Source organism: Tursiops truncatus, chromosome 8 (assembly GCF_011762595.2).
Source record: "Tursiops truncatus isolate mTurTru1 chromosome 8, mTurTru1.mat.Y, whole genome shotgun sequence".
NCBI lineage: Eukaryota > Metazoa > Chordata > Mammalia > Artiodactyla > Delphinidae > Tursiops > Tursiops truncatus.
The window spans coordinates 105,388,880-105,407,865 of NC_047041.1; the positions used below are offsets into that span (position 1 = coordinate 105,388,880).

The 18,986-nt window shown below is 56.2% G+C and overlaps 1 long non-coding RNA gene across 1 annotated transcript in view; it reads right to left on the bottom strand.

Annotated features, from left to right (window-relative positions):
* Positions 1–2,723: 2,723 nt before the first annotated feature.
* Positions 2,724–18,986, bottom strand: part of LOC141279425 (uncharacterized) — a 79,089-nt gene continuing 62,826 nt past the window's right edge. The window contains exon 3 of the long non-coding RNA XR_012333651.1: positions 2,724–2,785. This is a non-coding gene — a long non-coding RNA (uncharacterized lncRNA). The remainder of the gene's footprint in view (positions 2,786–18,986) is intronic.

Below are 18,986 nucleotides of genomic sequence, written 5' to 3' on the forward strand. Positions count from 1 at the left end.
TAACCAAGGCAACACCACTGTCCATCCTCCCAACACCCGTCACAGGGTGATGGTTCTGTCCTGAACTAGCTTTCCTCAATCCCAGGATGATCCCTTGGCCAGCCTGGGGCAGTAACATCTTCACCCTGGTGGGGGGTTAGGGGGGCTGAGGGCACGGGCTCTGTACTCTGATGGCCTCAGACACTTGTGTCTGAGACACTCAGGCCCTCCTGTCTCCTCTCCAGAGACCTCCTGCCAAGTGGAGAAGGACACCAATTTCAAGGTTGCTGGGAGGGTGGGTGGTTGGCGGTGCTGGGATCAGTGCAAGGTGGCTGGCCTGTGGCAGGAGGTCAACAAATAGCGCGATCGTTACTCTGATTTCTTTCACGGCAACACCTCGTCAAGTGAGGCCCACGGCCTGATTCCTTCTTGTGGGAAAGGAGGGCTGGCTCCTAAACTGCGGTCAAGGTCAGAGCTTCTACCATCTGCTTAGAAGCTACCATGCGAACCAGGTGTGTCCAGCTGTCCCCCTCCTCTGTGGTCCTGGACCCTGGCACTGAGCAGGTGGTCAGTATATACGTAGAACGCAAGCCTTCATCTGGGGCCAAAACACGGATGCAGACCTGGCTGTGATCTCAGAGGTCATTTAGTCCAAACTTCTATGACATTCCGCCACGACGATGCCCACCCTGCTTGACTTCCTCCAGCGACGGGGAGCTCATCATCTCCCGAGACGGCTCTGTCCTATCACTTAGCAGCTATGACGGTTCCACATGTCCTCTGTCGGCCGACCTGCAGTGAGCATCCCTGGTGTGCTCTGGCCTGTTGCAGCCACAGGACACGTGGCCCAGACAGCCTGGCCCTGTGGTCTTCTCTTTTCCCAGCTCAGTCAGCCCTGCCCGTCTCGAGCACCGAGTGTGCGCGCGCACCCGCCCTCACACACACACACACCAAGGGTGGCCTGCTGGCTGCCCTCTGCTGACAACGGATCACGTAGGGACATGGCTTTGCAAAAGCCACGGCCTGAGGGCAAGACACGGCCTGGACCCTTCCAGCACCCAGAGGGCCTCTTTCCCTCAAAGCCCCACTCCCAGCCTGGACAGCCCTCCAAGTCACCATGGCAACAGCTCTTGGGCTTCTCGGAGACTCAGGCGCCCTCCCTGCTAGAACGGAAGCAGAGAGTGACAGCATGCTGACAGTGACCGTGGGCCCAGGGTCCACTTTCACAGACGGCCTCCAGCTAAGGCAAAAACGACTCATCTGACCCAGATAAAGACTCATCAGCAGACGCCAGGGGTGGGTGTAACTCCCTGGAAGCCATCAGCCTCTGAGCGCTCTCTCGGGGCTGCGCTGGTGGCCAGGCCAACGATCACAACCTGGGCTTTCAAGGTAAAAAAGTGGACAATCTTAGCAAGACCTGGAGAGTCTGCAAAGCCCCCCGGAAGAGGGGAACGGCTACTCTGCTGGGAATGGCATTTCTGTTATAGCGCATCTTGTTTATAGGAGAAAGGTGGCTGGGCCGGGTCAACGCGAAAACCAGGTGACCAGCAGTTCCACTCCTAAGTATACACCCCAAAGAACTGGAAACAGGTGTTCAAAAAATATCTGTACACATATGTCCACAGCCGCATGTTTACAACAGCCAGAAGGTAGGAGCACCTCAAGCGTCCATCCGCGGGTGAACGGAGACACAAAATGTGGTCCATCCACACAAAGGAATATTATTCAGCCTCAAAAAGGAAGGACACTGTGACACCTGGTCCAACAGGGATGAACTTTGAGGACATGATGCTCAGTGAAAGAAGCCAGACACAAAAGGACACATACTGTATGATTCCACTCGTACGAGGTCCCTAGAGGAGTCCCATTCATGAAGACAGACAGTAGGATGGTGGGCGCCAGGGGTTGGGGGAGGGGAAGGGGAGTGAGTGCTTCATGGGGATGGAGTTTCAGTTTGGGAAGATGGAAAGGGTTCTGGAAACGGAGGGTGTGATGGTCGCACAAGAATGTGAATGTGCTTAACGCCACTGGGCTGTACACTTCAGAGTGGTTAAGACAGCACGCTGTACGTTATTTATATTTTACCACAGTAGAAAAACTAGCGAAAAAAAGGGACCAAAAAAAAAAGGGACGAAGCACTGATACACGCTCCAGCATGGATGAACCTTGAGAATATTCTTCTTGGTAAAGAAGCCATTCACGGAAGATTACATACTGTAGGATTCCATTTCTAGGAGAAGTCTAGAACAGGCAAATCCTTAGCGACAGAAAGCAGATTGGTGGCAGTAGGGGGCTGGAGGAGGGGAAACCCAGAGGCATCCTCATATTCTGCCCCCCACCCCCCGGGGGGGGATGCTGATACGTTGGTGCTGCCTCAAGGCTCCCGTGGCCGCCAAGCACTGTCATCTTTACCATTTGTACTGCTTTCCCCCCAAACAACGCCAGGTTTCCTCCTCCTTGAAAGAGCTCTCTCCCTTGGCCATCCCACAAGTGCGCTCTAGCCCGACCCCAAACTGCAGGCGGCCCAGAGCCCACCTCTCGGGCGGGTCCTCTGGAAGACGGCAGTCTCCATCATCCCAGCCCACGTCTGGGCGGTGGGTGACGGGGACCCATAGCGGGAAGCAAGCCATGGGGTTCCAAGTGCTCCATGCAAGGTGGTCCAGCGCTTTCAGGACACCCACGAGCATCTTTGACCGGAGGGGGCCTGGCAGAGAAAGAATCACGTCTTACCTGGAAGCATCAAAGCTGTCATAAGAGCCGACCGTGTAGTGCCGGAAGAGTTTCTTGCTGCGGTCTGCACGAGTTTCTGCAGAGAGGGAAGAGAGACATCGTTTAGAAAGTCACGGTCCCCGCATGTTGAAACCACGCGAGGCCGGCCGGGCCGCTCATTTATCTGACCTACGAAGTGTGAGACCCGCTCTCCTGCGGAAAGATCTGGGAGGAAGACGCGGCCTTGCTCTGTGGCCTAACTTTGCAAACTCTGGGGGACGCAGATGAACCTCAAGGCTGACTACTGGAGAGTCATGCGCTCCATTCCCAAATGGAGGCAGGTCCCAGGGTCCCTGGCTGGCGCAGGATGCTCTCTGCAAAGAAGACAGGGCTCTGCAGGTTCCGGCCACTCAGCACACAGAATCCGCGACAGCGGTACTCTCAGGTGATGCTGCCGAGCCGTCTAGCGACTCCGAGAACCTGCGGATGACTGCTTTGGGAGAAAGGAAATGTTTATTGTTATTCTTCCTGATTATAGTTGCTTTCTCCTAGAAACAAACAAAAAAACCATGATTGAGTTCCTAATTAAGTCCCCTGCTTACTTCCCTTACTCAGCAAATTTCGACTTAAATTTCACGGGAAATTATATGAATGATGTAATTAGACTTAATCGATAGCTCAGAGCTGGAGGGGAAAAAAACCCACAACAACACAAATGCAAGAAATACAGCAGCTTATGATTTACTGTTTAGGTATTTTCCCCCAAATAAAATCTCCTGGGCACTCTCTTTCCCAAACCCTGGAAACAATACAGAGAAATTATGTGATTGGCTTCAGGAAAAATGGCTCAAACTCTCATTTAAACCCTGTGACCTCTCTGCTGTCAGTCTCCTTGACACCACCTTCCAAGGCGAACGGGATTTTACTCAAACCCAAATGCACGTTTTCGGCTGAAAAGTGAACACGTGCAAGGGCTCTGAGAAGGGTCGCGCTGATACCTCTTGGCTCCTCTCATGCCCAGAGGCAGCCTGTGCAGCAAAAACACACGCTTCCTTTCTACATGGTGTGGTGTTGCCTTGGGGGTGCTGGGAGGAGCAGCTGTCCAGCCCAGGACTACATTTCCCAGCACCCCTTGCAGCCAGGTGTGGCCACGTGACCACCTCCCACCAATGGAACGCACGTGCGTGCGTCCCTTCGAAGCTTGGCTTCTATGGAGGCCAGGGAGCTCTCCCTAACCTCTCTTGCTGTGTCTCCCAGCTCAAAGCTAGGACTCCCAGGCTCGACAGGATGATGGGATCATCAGGGAGTCCTGGCAAAAGCCTGGGTCTCTGTGCATTAGCTCTTAAAAGAAGCAACAAAATTGTATTGCCTTGTGCTACACTCCAGGGATTTGCTTGTTACAGCAGCTAGTGATGTCTTAAAGGACCTGCGGCCGGGTTCTCAGTGACTCGGCTCCCCCTGCCTCTCTGCCCCTTTCCCATCACTCCACCCGAGGCTCCAACAATATGAAAGTTACAATTCCCTGAACGGTGACAACATCTTCATCACCATCTCGGTCCCTGACACAAATTGCGTGCTGACTGGGTACCAGGCCCTGTTCCAAGTTCTGCTCCTATACTCTCTCATTTGTCTGTCACGGCCCCCAGGGAGTGGGTGCGTGTGTCACTCTGCAGGTCCTGCCAAGTCCAGCCAAGCGTGGCCCCTCTGCTTTTGCTCCATTTCACGCCACCCTTCCAATCCCTCTGCAGGACCTTGGTGTCCTCGTTGTGGAGTGAGGCACTCGCCTCTGCTTGGCGTGTCTCTGCTGTGTCATCACTGTCTTTGAGACAGGCTGGGACCCGGGACCCCCTCACCGGAGTGTTTGCCCCTGGACAAACGTCTCCTCAAGCAACAGATACAAAGAACCTCTAAGGGACTAAAAATCAATCCGCGCTCCCAATGCAAGGGGCGCGGGTTCGATCCCTGGTCGGGGAACTAAGATCCCACATGCTGCGCAGCCAAAAAAATAAAATTTAAATTAAAAAAATGTCACTGTGGCCAGGGGAGGGGTGGCTGTTTAAAAAAATAAAATAAATAAAAATAAACACTCACATGCACAGTTGGGGCAAATTACGAACAACAAGATGCAAAAAGACCCAAAAGCCCAACTGCCACTTCTGAGGTACAGGGAGAGAAAGCAGGGTACAACGCATGATCCCTGCACATGGCACCCCAAGGGGGTGGGCAGACCACCTAAGCCCCTCCTCCAGCTCCGCCCACCGATCTGCCCCGCCCTCACGCCATTTAAGAAGCCAGCTCGCCCTGCCCCCGCTTGGGGTTTCTTGTTCTCTCTTCCTATGCTGCAGCACGAGTCCCAGTAAAGCTCTGTCTGAATTTCTCGTCTGGCCGCATCAATTTCTATTGATTAAAGAGTCCAAGAACCTGGGGCAATAACATCTTCGTCCTCACTAACATTTCTTGAGTCCTTCCCCTGGGCCACAATTCGTGGCCATCTGGGCCGATCCACTCCCACTTGCTGGTCACAGCAGCCCGGCGAGGGAAGTACGACGGTTGGACCCATTTTACAGATGGTGCTGGCGAGCACTGCCGATGCAAAGGCACATCCTGCTAAACAGTGGGGGCAGGGTGGGCCCCCCGCGGGCAGGTGGGCTCCAGGGCCCAGGCTCAGAACCAGCAGGTCGCACCAAGGGACCCCCGGAGAGGACCCGAGTCTCCGCGCTCTCTGCGGGGCTCGAGGGTGGGGATTTGGCCTTATTTCTCTATCACCTCTGGTGTTTCACTCCTGGCACACACCCAATGTCAGAGCTTGCGGAGCAAATCTCAACAGTCCGCTGCAAATCAGCAAACAGAAACACACTGCGCCCTGGCAGAGTGGCCCGAGGGCATTGGTCCAGCCGAGCTGCACGCACATCCGTGTCTGGCAGTCAGACCCAACGTACCCAGGTGTTCCGTGTCCCTCTCCCCCTCCTCCCTGGCATCTTGCATTGCGTACATGTTCAAATCTAGTTACCATTTATCAAGTCCACCTGAAGGTCAGGCCCTGTGCCCCAAATGCAGGGATTAGAAGGCTGCTCGGATGGGGTGGGGCCTCAGCTCTGTTCTCTGGGGCTCAGGATCCTGGGGGTGGGGTGAGGATAAAGCTAACAGATGCTGACTTTCCAGGGCTGGGCTGAGGGCCCCAGCAGTCAGATCACTGTGCAGGGGGGAGCACGTGGGCCAGGCAGTGCCTCTGGCCAGGCCAGCCCTGTGACATCGCGTGGAGCCCACATAAGGGCTGGGCCCGGGAGGGTTAAGTGGGATTGGAACCTGTTTGTAGGGTCAAGCAGAGTAGCTCGTGAAGCCACTGAATCACGTGGGGATGGGCTGTTAATTGTTATTATTACTCTTAATTGCCTGTTGTTTATGCCCCACGTGGCAGCTCTGTGCTTGTTGCCCAGGGAACCGCTGGGCCCTGAGAGCTGGCTGGTGCAGGCCCTGGCTGAGGTCAGGGGTTCCAGATCGAAGGAGCAGAGAGCGTAGTCAGCGTGTGTGTGTGTGTGTGTGTGTGTGTGTGTGTGTGTGTGTCCGTGTACGTGTGTGTGTGTGTACGTGTGTGTGTGTGTACGTGTGTGTACGTGTGTGTACGTGTGTGTGTACCTGTCCACATCTTTGCCAGAGGAAACAAATGTTTCAGAAAGGGACCCTTTCTAGGTCAGTTAGCCAGTGGTTCCCAGACTTTGGGATTTCATGGACCAAGAAAATGTTAAACAAAAGAGGGAAGGGTGGAGACAAACATGGGATTTAACAAGTTATTAATCTGGCCTTAAAAACAATGGATTCCCTTCCACTACCATAATTGTTTTATAAGAGAAAGGGGAACTTTTGGAATCATATTGTCTCTAACTGCTTTGTGAAAAACTCTCTCACTGCACAGGCCTTCCCTGTCCTCTGGCTTCTGGACACAGTCAGACTTCTGCTCTGAGATATGGCCCCGAGGGACAGGAAAGGGGTCCTGAGGGACAGCATCACCGCCACCATCATCATCACCATTGCTACCATCATCACAGCATCACCCTCATCACATCACTGTCATCTCTGTCATCATCACCATTGCTACCATCATCACAGCATCATCCTCATCACATCACTGTCATCTCTGTCATCATCACCGTTGCTACCATCATCACAGCATCATCCTCATCACATCACCATCATCTCTGTCATCATCACCATCGTCATCATCCTAACCATCACTGCAGCTTTGCTAAATTATCGCTTTTTTTTAGTAAATGAAAGTCCTTCACCTTATTTGGTCTTCCCACAGCAGCCAGGGCTAAGTGGATTTCTTGTAGCTGTTTTGCAGAAGTAGCAGAGTGCCATGACGAGGGATGTGGGCTCGCAGGCTAAACTGGCTTGAATTCAGAGCCCAGCTCTGCCGTTTACTGGCTGCAAGTCACCAGGCTCTTCATTTGTAAAGTGGGGATAATAATAGTTCCTACTCACAGGGAAGTGATGGAGGAGTAAATGAATTAATACAGGGAAAATGCTGGAACGGTGCTTGGCAAATGGAAAGTGCTATATTACCTGGTTATCGCTGTGCACGGAGGATTGGGACCTTCCACCTTCCAAGGTGGCCCTCGAGGTCACACAGCGCGCCAGCGCACCCACACCAGGGTCAAGCCCTACCCGTGCCCCGAGTGCAGCAAGGGCTTCAGCCACAGCTCGCACCTCGCCGCCCACCAGCGCACCCACCGCCGCGTCCGGCCCTGCTGCTGCCCCCTGTGCGGCAACAGTTTCAGCCGGCGCTCCAACCTGCACCGGCACGAGAAGGTCCATGCGGCGGGTCCCAAGGCCCTGGCCCTGCTGATGCCGGGGGCGGCCCCCACCTAGGAGGCTGAGAGGGAGGGGGATTGGTGGGGGGGCAGCCGCTGCGGGGGTGTGACCTGGGAGGTCCAGGAAGGGAGTTGGGGAGGTGCTGGCACGGGGGCGGGGCACGGCAACAGGGGAGGAGCTCGGGGGAGGGGCAGGCATGCTCACTGCAAATTAAAGTGAGCAGACCCCCGACTCTGTGCCTCCCCAGCCTGGCTGACAGCAGCCAACAGCTATCGTGTTTCAAAACATCCATGCGGGGCCCCGCGTATTCTAAGTGCTTTATGGGCAAGAGCTCAATACTGTTACTATCCCTGGTTTACAGCTGAGGAAGGTGAGGCTCAGAGAGGTTGAGTGAGTTGCCTGAGGTCACCGAGCCGGCAGGTGGCAGGGATACTGCACAGCACAGCCTCCTGGGTCAGCATCCACTGGGGGACCTGGGAGGAGGCATCTTCACCAGCAACCTGCCCATGGCCCACGGAGGACCGGCTGGCCTTTTTCTGAGACGTGCTGAGGTCTGGATGCTGAGGAAGAACTCGGCTTTCTCATGGGCCGTGAGGTGGGAGGACGTGGGGTGTGGGCAACCAGTGGCCATCACACCACATCATGGGGAAAACCAGCCAATGCATGCAGCCTGCACACAGCGGGAGGGACACAAGCGGCCCGGTGCTGAGAATCCCTGGGTCTTGGCTCGTGGTGGTCGTGAGGGCGACTCATTCAATATTTCTGCCTTTCCTCCCTCTGGGCATGTGGTTGGATGGATCCCTGCGATTCATCTCGGCCACTGCGTTTTCGGAAGAACTCATTTACTTCACTTCCTGGGTGGATGGAACATCTAATTCCCAATCCAAGATTCCCCCCCCCGTCCCGCCCCCCCCTCGCCCCCCTACTGTTTCTTTGTCCACGGGCATGGCAACCTAAACGTTTGAGACAGTGGTTATTCTATCAGTCAGGGTCCCTAGGTGTGCCCCCTGGGACACATGACAAGCAGGTGGTGTGAGTGGGAAAGAAACCTTGGTAGTTTTAGGCCACTGAGATCGGGGCCTGTTTGTTACTGCAGCCTCCCCTGGCCTAAGCTGACCGACGCAGCCCACGCGTGGCCTTCTCTGTCACGCGAGCCAGTACATTCCATGTTTTGCTCAAGCGTGGCAGAGCTGGCTTTCTGGCAACCAAAAGTAGAAAGGAAGCCCAGACAACATCAAGGCAGAGGCTGAGTCTGGCCCCTTGTCTGTGAGGATCTCACACCTTCTAGGAGAAAATGGAAAACCACACAACGGACGACAGGAATGCATCCCATCGGACGTGGAGAGAGCACGGCACAGAGCACAGGCCTCTATATGTCTCAGAGGAGGCCTCTGGGTACGACAAAGGAGACAGAAAAACCAGCCAACCAAGAGGGAACTATTCACTCGTTTGTTTCCTAAGCCACGTAGAAACTTCTCAAAGGCAAGAACCTAGTAGTTCACAGACAGGCCCACCTCCTGGGCCAGGTTCCAGGCTCAGTGCTTCGTACGGCAGGTGCTCGGAAATGTCTGTAGCCCCACTCAGCTTGGAGGCCAGCAGTCACTACTGCTGAATGATCTGAATCATCTCCTGAACCTCTATACAGAATGAGCTTCAAAAAATGTAATCAGGTGATGCCACTTTTCTGCTTAACGTTTTCCGACAGTTTCCAGGTGGAATTCGAGTCCCCTCCTCGAGCCCTCCGATGACACAGGTCCGACGCTACGCAGCCCTGCCTTTGAACCCTCCTCTCCCGTTGCTCCCCGCCCCCACCGCAGTCACTCCACTCCCGCCCTATTCGTCTCCTTTCTGTTGCTTGAACATGACAAACTCGTTTGCGCCTCAGGGCCTTTGCACTTGCTAGACTCTCTCTGGGACATTCCTTCCCCAGCTCCAAGTTCACTGCACTGCTGGGTCCCCAGCTCCTACAACACAGCCTGGCACACAGTAGGTGATCAACAGCTGTGGAGTAACTGAACAACGGGATAAAACCCACACGCTCTTGGACCCTTTGTTCTTATCCAGCGTGGGCACTGTCGCCTCCTTGGGTCTGACTGTGAAGAACTGAGGATATGGCCCAGAGATTGAGTTTAGTTTCGACTGCCAAGGGAATGGAAGCAGCCCTTCTGCAAACGGAGAAACTGGATTTCTAGTCCTGACCTTGGTGGTGATGGCGTGGGACCTCACTCTGCCGCTCTGAGCTCTCATTTACTCAACTATCAAACCAGATGTCTGTACGCTCTGCCTTCTCAACATGACACATCCCCTCCGCCACCAATGCGACTAGGGACGTAACCCCATTTCCCAGGAGAGGACCACGCAGTGATTAAGCTGATGTGCCCTGAAAGTTTTTCTTGGAATATGGCCTAGAAAAATCTACATTGAAAGGGGGAAAAAAAACACCCTGGAAATTCCATTCCATATACCTCTTGTGACTCGTGAAAGGGAGTGACAGATCGCATGACAAGCTTCAGACTGTCAGCATTTAAAATAGCCCTTTACGCAGAGCGGCTGGGAAGAGGATCCCGTCTAGCTCGCAAGGAAGCCAGGATGGGGCATCCGGGGAGATACTGATGGCCTCCGAGCCTCGAGTGTGACTGTTGATGAAGAGGAATCTTCTCCAAGAAATCTATTAAGACTCTGAAAGGCCAAAAAAGAACTCAAAGGACGGCGTGGGGAGGAGGTGGGCTGTCGGGTCAAGAGACGGGCGTGGGGAGAGGCCAGAACACCAGAGCAGGGCCAAGGCTGCGTGGGCACGCCGGCCCCGATCCCCACCCAGGTCCCACGTGGGACGGTTCCCTCGCTCGTGAGATGCCACAGACAGGAAGGCAGGAAGGAAGCCTGCATCTAGACAAGAAAACGTGAGCTTAAGTCCTCACTAGCTGCGGGGCCTGGGCAGGAACAAGCTCCCCGAATCTCAGTTTTCTCATCTGTACATGGGGCTAGCAGCAGTATTGACCTTGGCCTTGTGGTGAAGTTATAACACCGTCACGCGTCTAAGTCCCTTCCCAGGTGGGCTGTCGGCCACAGTTGTCCTCCAGGAAGACGTCTTGGTCTTCCCTCTCTGAATGTATCCTTCTGCCCCTGGGACAGAGCAGGACCCCAACCATATCTGTACACAGAACCTCACGCCCTGGTCAGAGCTGCCCGGCCCGGCCCGGCCCATCAGACCCCTTCTCCTGGGGACCTGGAATAGAAGTGGCCAGTCTCTGCTCCCCGTGTGAACAGAGGACACCTCCATTCATGCAGAGAGGCTGTCACTGTGGGAACACTTTGTGGGGTGGGGGAGAAGCGAAGGAGGGAGACTGAGGCAAGGGGCTCGGGGCGGTGATGACGCATGTGTGGCCCTAGAGAGATGGCTGAGCTGGCCCGGCTCCTGACAAGCTCCCCCCGCATCCTACTGCGGTGGAGGACCTTTCTTCCTTTGACCCAGCTCACGTGGGTTTTAGGTTTCTTGAACCGCAAGAGCCCTGGTCTTCCGGCTACTCTGTCGCTCCGGGTAGGTCTCGTTACCCAAGCGGATGGTGACGGCACCTCTGGACCTCACCCCGGGGCCTGGCTAGGGGCCCGTCCACCACGGCGGTGCTGCCGTGTCCAGGTCCTATGTGCTGGTACCGACTGGGACAACACCTGGCCTGCACAGTTCCAAACACCCCCGGAGGCAGCGTGCCCTCAGTGAGGGCCGCCGACCTGGCCACAGGCCAACATCCTTGGGTTCACACGACCAGACGGAGGGCACTAGGGACGCAGGGGGTCCAGACGTCTCCCCTCTCTGTGATAAAGACCCTGAATCGGCCACAGACGGGAGACTGCGTGTAACGATGATAAAACACTTCTGCGTCGCACTGCCTGGTTCATCCCCGACAGCTCAGCGTGCTGGGGGGACGGGGTCCTCCTTCAGGGCCTCCAGCTAAAGCCCAGCCAGGTGACACCCTGACTCTGGGCCCATAAGACCCTGAGCACAGAATCCAGGTGCACCCACCCGCACTGCTGACCCTCAGACCTCTGAGCCGATTTGGGGCTGGGGTCCAGAGCTGCGTAGCTGAGGTTACTCGCCGTGCAGCACAGAAATGCAGAGAGCTGGGGCCTCGGCTTCCTTCAGAGTCCTGCCTGGGGGTTCCTCTGGAGCTGAGCCTCCAACCCACCAAAAGCAGAGACAGAGACAGAGAGACAGAAAAAGACAGAGGGGGAGACAGTGAGTCAGAGATACAGGCAGAGAGAGACAGAGAGACACCCACAGAGACAGAGGATACACAAAAACAGAGAGAGACACAGAGAGACAAAGAAAGAGACAGAGAAAGAGAGACGAAGACACACACACAGAGATGGAGATACAAAGAGAGTCACAGAGAGAAGGGAAAGTGGTCCCTGGGCTCCGCAACCCCACCACCAGCTCCCCTCTGCTCCAGCCCCTCCCGTGGACTCCACTCCCTTCGGGCTGTTATTCTCGGCCCCTCACCCTGAAGAGGCAGAAGGGGCAGGGTGGACCCCTGAGCAGTCGGGGTCCCACTCCCTCATCACGGCAGCGCCTGGCCGAGCTGGACGGGCCGGGCCAGCCTGCGAGGTGACACTTCCTGCCCGGACACAGGGCGCAGGGCCACCTGTGTGTGGATGAGAAGCTCCACCTGTGTGTGGATGAGAAGCTCCACCCCCAGCTTCTCATCCACACGCCTCCCTCCCATGCCGGCTCCTGTGATCTCCCGCGGGTTTTAAATCAGACACAGTTCGGGCCGCGCCCCGGCTGGAGAGCCAAATGCAGGATCCAGAGCACAAGGAAGAAAGAAATCACTGATGGGGATGGAGACAGAAATAACTCTTCTTTTTTAAAACCAAAGATGCCGATGGGCTCCATCTCTCTGTGGAGAACCACAGACAGGAGCGTGGGGAGAAGCCTCAGTGGGCACAGGCAGGCTGGCGGGACACGGGTATGGGGGGCTGGTGGCATCTCCAAGCTCACCATCAGACCCGTCCGGGGCCAGACCCCAGGATGCAGAAAAGGGGGCAAACCACATGAAGGGCTGGCTGGAGCCTGGGCAGGGCAGGGGCAGAGGGCAGGGGGCACGGAGCTCACAGCCTGCACAGCCCAGCTCCACCCCTGCGGGTCAGGGCGCTGTGCTGGCAGGTGCCCACCCCACCGCTGGGCACGGAGATCAGGGCCTCACCTCTGAGGAACACCGGCCGAGGGGCACGACTTTGATCTGAAGCCACTTCTCATGCTCACACCACGGCAGCTTGGGTCCCTCGTGCAATCACTACATCAGCTGCGGATCATCGATCCAGCACCTTCTGGGCGCTGGCTATTGGGCTCGAGGGGGAGGGGAGGCAAAACAGGGACCCTGCTCTTCAGAGATAGCCAGACTTCACTCCACACCCCTTAAGGACGGAGGATTAGCTCCCCGTGGCTGCTGTCACGAATGACCCCGAACCTACTGGCCCAGAACAACAGAAGTCCATTACCCTACAGCTCCGTAGGTCAGCATCCAGCGGGCGTCTCTCTGGGCTAAGATCAAGGTGAGGGCGGGGCTCGTGGCTGCAGGAGGCTCCCAGGATGAACCTGTTCCCTCGCCTTTTCCGGCTTCTAGAGGCGCCCCCAGTCCTTGGCTCGCGGCCCCTCCCTCCACCTCCCAAGCCAGCACCGGCGGGGTCGAGTCCTCAAACCCCCACCACTCTGATTCTGAAGTCTGTGCCTCCCTCTTCCACTTTAAGGACGCTTGGGATTACAGGGGGCTTCAGGGATAACCCAGGATCAGATCGTCTCTTCATCTTGTTTTTTTGTTTGTTTGTTTTTGTTTTTGTTTTTTTTGCGGTACGCGGGCCTCTCACTGCTGTGGCCTCTCCCGTTGTGGGGCACAGGCTCCGGACGCTCAGGCTCAGCGGCCATGGCTCATGGGCCCAGCCGCTCCGCGGCATGTGGGATCTTCCCGGACCGGGGCACGAACCCGTGTCCCCTGCATCGGCAGGCGGACTCTCAACCACTGCGCCACCACGGAAGCCCCATCTCTTCATCTTGAAGTCAGTCGGCTAGCAACCTTCATTCCATCTGTGACCTTACTTGCCCTTTGCCATGTATCCGGACACAGTCACCTGTTCCAGGGATCAGGACACAGACATCTTCGGCCATTATCTGCCCACCATAACCGCAAAGAGACCATCCCTGTAGGGATAGCACAGTGGGGCAACACTTGCTCAGAAAACTGTTTAAACCCAGCTTAGTTAAAGAACTCAGAATCTTGCTTTCAGGTCAAAAACTGTCCAAGTGAAAGAAAAGTACTTCTCTAGGAAGTGTATTTCCCTGTTTAAAGGAGCTCAGTTCAATTTCTGACTCTGCAGAATCATGGTGAGACCCAGGGGACTGCTGTTTCCTCTGACCCTCGTCCTCTCCTCTGTGCAAAGGTGGATAAATGGTTCGCTCCGTGCCTGTGGCCGCTACACAATGATTCCTCCTTCAGAGAATGGAACCAGGCTCTGTACAAACGACGGCCCTTCCCCTAGGGGCCTGCAGCCCCACCTGCCCTGGGGCCTCACTCTCCTCCCCGGAAGCATCTTGGCTTCAGTAGTAGAAGCCGCTCTATGGTGGGCTATAGCACCAACATGCAACTGAGTCATTGGTTCTATTTATTCCCAGCTCCCTGGAGTATCGCTCTGTGCCCCCCAGCGTGTGTGCACACGTGTGCCATGTGTCATCGGGAGAACCGGCCCTGTGCTCACACAGCTGGGTAAGGCCCCGGCGGCAGGGGCTGCCGTAAGTTTTCAAAAATAACCATGTGTCTTGAATTCCCTTAGAGTGGGCATGGGGGTGTGGGTACGGGGAGTGCCAGCCGTTCCCAGCCCTGTAGGGTCCCAAAACACACCAGCACCACATGAGAGCCAAACCTACGGACTCCAGAAACCAAAGGCAAAGGAAGGTGCGGGGATGTGCCTGATTTTCCTTCCCAGGACGCACGGAAAGCACTTCAGAGAACTGGGCACTCCTGGCACGCTTGGTTTTTTCCCTTAGTCATCCCAGCCAGTTGACCGCTGTGTTGTAAGAGGACAGAAAACACCTGGAGAATTAACAGTAGTCGCATCGCCGAGCGAAGGCTGCTCGTGTAGCTGTCACTTCAGGAAGCGGTCTTCCGGCCCCACAGCAGGCGCAGCTGTGAAGCCCTCTCAGAGCCTAGAGGCAGTGGGGCTCGGGCACCCACCAGCCGAGGCCCACCAGCACCCGCTTCATCCATTCAGCCTCGGCAAGATAAGCCCGTGCGCCAGGTAGCCGAGGGTGCCCGCGGCCGAGGGCCGTGGCCGTGGTGCAGCCGGGAGCTTGGTAAGTGCTCAGGAGGCAGGAGGACCCAAAGGGAGGGAGAGGCCAGCCTCCCAGAGCAGGGCTCGAGGACGAGGACTGGGGCCAGGGGGAGAGGACCCCAGGTGCATCACTGCCGCCATCACCGTCCTGATCTGTGGACGCCCATCGCCCGCCATCACCATCACAGGTGACACCCGGTGGCCACGCACCGTTCTAAGTGCAAAACACGTGAGCTCCTCGCAACGCTCCAGTAGCCCTACGCCCTCAGCAGCGGCGCCCTGCGCTGTGTCGGCGAGGCGGGGCGGCAGCTGGGACTCCAGCCCGGGTGGCCCAGTCCTGCAGCTGGTTGCCCTAACCACTGCCCTGCACTGCCCAGCACACCTGGGAGCAGAGGCCACTCTGCCCTGTGCCGAGGTGGCCTTCCTTCCGACCAGCACCCTCTGCCAGCCACTCAACACCTATTTCTAAGCACTGTCTCCTTTCCTTCCATGGGGACTGGGGTGCCAAGAACCCACTTCCCCAGCCATCTTCCAGGGGCAGCCACGTGACCAGGTCTTGGCCAGTGAGGTGTGAGCAGGTGTCTGCTGGGAGGAGCTTTCCTTCCCAAACCAGGCCTCCCCAGGGCACGGCTCCCTTTCCCATGTGGATTGTGGAAGCCAAGCCGGCTGAGGACTGAGGCAGGAGGAGAGAGCTGGGTCTGGCCCCGCCTCCCTGCTGGGTGGGACAGGGAAAGCCCTGTGTTTAGGTAGCTCCTGAGGGTTCTGTTTCTGGAAGCCAGCCCAGCACCATCCCGACTGCAAAGACACATCTTCTCTGGTTTAGTTGCCAACAGCCCCATGAGACAGGTGCTGTTGTTACAGGGGAGGAAACCAAGCACAGAGAGGTTAAGTGACCTCCCCAAGTCACACAGCTCACGAGTGATGGACTGGTTTTCAGGCTGCTCTCTTAACGCCTCAGCTGTCACCACCTGGCAGCTCCACGAGGCATGTCTGTTCTCCCAGGAGAAGACCAGACACCATGGGACGACTTGCAAGGTGCTCAGCTCGTGAGTGGAGGGCTGGGATCCTAACCCGGCTCAAGGGGCCGCCATGCACTTGACTGCATCCTCCCCTTCACATCTTGTAAGAAAATTTTTTTTTTAAGATTTCCTTTTTTGATGTAGACCATTTTAAAAGTCTTTATTGAATTTGTTACAGTATTGTTTCTGTTTTATGTTTTGGTTTTTTGGCCCCAAGGCATGTGGGATCCTAGCTCCCCGACCAGGGATCGAACCCACATCCTCTGCATTAGAAGGTGAAGTCTCAACCACTGGACCACCAGGGAAGTCTCCCCTTTGCATCTTTAAAGGATAAACCTTCGAGATGAGCAGAAGATGATTTACGAGGCTGCCCTTGAAAATGACTAGGGAATGTAGGAAACCTGGACCCCAGGCTTTCAGATTCAGGACCCCCATCTGAGAATGAGTGGGACTTGTCCAAGGCCATGGTGCGGGGAGGCACCTCCCGACACCAAGATCCCCACTCACTCATCGGACGTCTCCTGCCCGGGCAGCCGGCGCTGTGCCCGGGGGTCTGAAGCTCTGCTTTGCCCACCTCTCTCCCCGTCTCGCCAACCTTGGGCCAAGCGGGGCTGGGGCACCACTGGAGGGAAGCTGACTAAGCTGGGTTCCTGGCCACGTTTCCCCGATCTCCACCCTCCCAAATTGGCTGGACAAATGAAAGAAGCTGCTGGCTGTCAATGAGTTGCTCTCTACTCTAGTAATTAGAATTAAAAAAAAAAAAAAAAAATCAGCCCAGGCGGCTCAGTGGAAGCATTTATACCAATACATGGAGCCAGACAGGCAGTTCAAATGGAAATTACAGTAGATGGAGGAGGCTGACTGCACGTTGTTGCTAAGCTGGGCTGCAGCGTCCAAGCCGAGGAGGCCCTGCTCCTCCTTCTCCATCACAGCGAACGCGCAGGGGCCGGGGGAAGCTGGCGCGACCATGCAGAGGGGCAGGGTGTTTGAAAACACGCCAGGACCTGGAAAAGACTTTTCTGGCACTGAATCCAGCAGCCAGGCCCCGGGGGAGCGGCAGCGCTCCTCCCTCTGTCCTGCCAGGATACCTGGACTGACCCTCCTTTTGCTTCCCCCGCCCACTGCCTCCGCCCAACGCCCGCCCCTCCAACATCAAGACCTCCCCCCCAAAAATCATCACCTCTTAGGTGCCACTTGACTGCAGCCTTTCCCTGCCAACTGCGGCGCCTGGCACAGAACCGAGGTGCAGGGGAGCCCCCGCTGTGGAGCCCCTCTCTCCAACCTTACAACACCCGAGGCAGGGTTAGGCACCTCCCACCGCCGGGGCCCAGAAAGGTGAAGTGAGATGCCCAAGGGCACACAAGTGTGAACAGTAGAGCTGGATTTAAACCCAGGCACCGACTGGGGGTGGAAGGATTCTTTTTAGTCCCTTAAAATCTTTTTTAGGGGCACTGGCAGCTGAGGCTTAGGAAATAGGACACAGAGCCAAAGGGACCTGTTGGGCGCAAGGAAACCGCCCTGTGTGTGGGAGGCAGCTGAGTCTTCCCAGCTCGGCGTCGAGGCAGGTACACCTCGGGCTAAGCACGGTTCAGGACCAAGGGAGCGACTGGATTCATCCCTAGAAGGAGCAGGGTGGGTTGGGGGGAGGGTTAAGTGGATCCCAGTGGCGCTAAAGGATGGCACAAAGACCCACCCTGGCAGGGACCTTACAAGCGGTACCAGCCTCTGAGGTACTTATACCCGGTAACCCACCAAGCTGCCCCCCAAAGATGCTACACGTCCCTGACAGACACTGGCGGGTCAGGACCAGCCCAGGGGACTGGGAAGAGGGGGGTCGCCGCAGCCTCGACCATCCGTGGCTCCACCCCTCTTTGCGCACCTCAGAGTGACACCTGGCAGGGGGGCTCCTTCAAGGAGACGCGTCTTATCCGACCAGGTCGCCAAGCTCCCCGGCCGGAGCCCTTGCAAGCCAGCCGTGTCCTCTGTCCTCCACTTCTGGGAGTGAGAGGGAACAGTTGGTAACAACCAACTGTAGAAAGTGAAGAAGGCGATGCAATCTGAACATACAGATGGTGTTTTCTTGTCTCAACGGCTACAACGGTGGATGAGCACCCAGTCCACTTGATTCAAACAAGAACCGAACCAAAACCACAGTGGCCATGCCTTCTTGGAAGGAGGGCCGGCTGGACAGGCGGGGAGGCACACTGCCCTGCTCCAGTCTGAGGGGAGGTACCATACAGTTTGTCAGGGAGAACACACAGGAATCCTGGACAAATCTATGCATTGAAGTCACAGCAACACACAATGCAGTCGTCCGCCCTTGGAGTTTAGTAACAGTGCTTACTAGGAATAGATGCTCCAGTTGGTCTTAACCCCGCCTGGGTGTTCGAAAGGACTCCTGAGAATACGGGAAGGGCCCTGGGAGAGGCCGGAGTCTGCCTGGGTGATCTGACGGCTACCTTGACCTTCCCTTCTATCTCGGGAGCAGTGGAAAGCCGTTATGGAAACAATAGCCTTCCCTGGTGAAACACAACCACCAGAAATACAGTAATTTTAAAACACACCCAGTGCAAAGCCATCGCCTACACAGCCAGCAACCCTGTCTCACCCAGCACCGGCAGGACCGGCAGACCTGCCGCGCCACCATCCCCGGAGGGTCAAGAACAAAGACTCGGCACATCCACCCGGAGCAGGTCCCGGAGACGGCATCGTACCTCCAAAATGAACTTTCTTCTTGAACCGGGAATTCTCAGCCATCATCTCTAACCTGGGTGTGACCATCTCACTCAGGCTGGTCCCACTGCTTGTCCGGGTCCATGCGGAGCCCGCGTCCACGAGGCCGGCCTCATCTGCTATTGTCCATTAATCCAAGAGGAAAAAAGTTGCAGCCCTCTGGGGTCAGAATCGCGGAACAAAAGGGGGGAAAAATCAGAGGAAGAAGAAAGACGGCTCCGGGTGTCTAATCCACGGGGAGGCTCGCAGATTTGACGTTTGGAGACCACACGCTGGGATCGGCTGAAAATTCGGTTCTTTGACACAAGTTGTAAGCTCCAGGTTGGAGCCGCATCCTCTCACTTCCCACTGTACTGGGGATGGTTTTTTTTTTTTTCCTAGTGCCGGTTTCCATGGCAATGCATCAGTCACTAG